Source organism: Alligator mississippiensis, chromosome 5 (assembly GCF_030867095.1).
Source record: "Alligator mississippiensis isolate rAllMis1 chromosome 5, rAllMis1, whole genome shotgun sequence".
Taxonomy (NCBI): Eukaryota; Metazoa; Chordata; order Crocodylia; family Alligatoridae; genus Alligator; species Alligator mississippiensis.
This window is the reverse complement of record NC_081828.1, coordinates 51,869,716-51,871,453: the sequence shown is the minus strand read 5'-3', so window position 1 is coordinate 51,871,453 and position 1,738 is coordinate 51,869,716.

Here is a 1,738-nt window from a genome sequence, read left to right as displayed (position 1 = left end):
AGGAGAAATGCAAAGTGCTGCACCTAGGGAGGAAAAATGTCCAGCATACCTACTGCCTAGGAAATGACCTGCTTGGTGGCACGGAAGCGGAAAGGGATCTTGGAGTCCTAGTGGACTCCAAGATGAACATGAGTCGTCAGTGTGACGAAGTCATCAGAAAAGCTAATGGCACTTTATTGTGCATCAGCAGATGCATGAGGAACAGAACCAAGGAGGTGATACTTCCCCTCTATCGGGCGCTGGTCAGACCGCAGTTGGAATACTGCGTGCAGTTTTGGGCGCCGCACTTCAAGAGGGATGTAGAGAACCTGGAGAGGGTCCAGAGAAGGGCCACTCGTATGGTTAAGGGCTTGCAGGCCAAGCCCTATGAGGAGAGACTAGGGCACCTGGACCTCTTCAGCCTCCGCAAGAGAAGGTTGAGAGGTGACCTTGTGGCTCCCTATAAGTTCATCGTGGGGGCACAGAAGGGAATTGGTGAGGCTTTACTCAACAAGGCGCCCCTGGGGGTTACAAGAAATAATGGCCATAAGCTAGCAGAGAGCAGATTTAGACTAGACATTAGGAAGAACTTCACAGTTAGAGTGACCAAGGTCTGGAATGGGCTTCCAAGGGAGGTAGTGCTCTCCCCTACCCTGGGGGTCTTCAAGAGGAGGTTAGACGAGTATCTAGCTGGGGTCATCTAAACCCAGCACACTTTCCTGCCTATGCAGGGGGTCGGACTCGATGATCTATTGAGGTCCCTTCCAACCCTAACATCTATGAATCTAGGTGTAGGAGCTACAAGATTAATAGCATCAACTGTGTCATCCATGGCCAGACTGAGGGTCCATATTCTTTATCTGTTTTTAAGCCAGTTCCTCCAAATGCAGAATCTGGGTGGCACTGCAGTGTGCAGACCTGGCGGTTGCAAAAGACATCTTGAAACTAGTTCAGCAACAGCCACTTGGATCACCTCTCAGCAGTGGCTTTAATGTGATGTAAAACAGGGTTAAGCTCAAGTGGCTTTTCAAGTTGTTTATGAGATATCTAGTGTCTTTTGGCCCAAAAGGATAACCCTGATCATGGCCTAATTCAGGGGTTCCCAAACTGTGGTATGCATAACCCCTGGAGGTATGCAAGACCTCTCTGAGGGATATGCAGGAGAAATTGTGTAATGATGGGTTTTTCATAATAATAATTGTTATTTAAGGGGTTAAAATATAAACCATATACTGGTAGGGGTACATGGGCAGCTGGTAAATCTGGAAGGGGGTACTCAATAGGAAAAAGTTTGGGAACCTCTGACCTAACTGTTTACAGCCTCAAGCTCAGAAAGGAACAGTAGCAGCTAGAGCAAAAGCTGCTCACATTTCACAACTTCAAACCCCCTTCCCCTCAGCGCACACATATAGTATCTCCTTGGCAGCTGCAGTAAATCTCTGAGAGGCCCTTAGTACCAGGCAACACTTTTAGATCCCTGAAGAACATGTCATATCTGTGTAAGTAGGCACCTCCACATTCTCAGCAGCAGCAGCAACAGCAATACCAAGAAACCAGCCGGCCATGCCCATTTCCATGGCAATCCAGCTGAAGATTCAGGTGCCTTGCAGCCATGGACCTGTATAAGGAACCATTGACACTTGGCCGGTAGCAGGCCTATCCCTGCCACTCTCCCACTGCTCACAATGTGGATTAATTAAATCGCAGTAATTTACATAATCCATTTAATTATTTGAAATCACCAAGTGGAAGGCCTCAA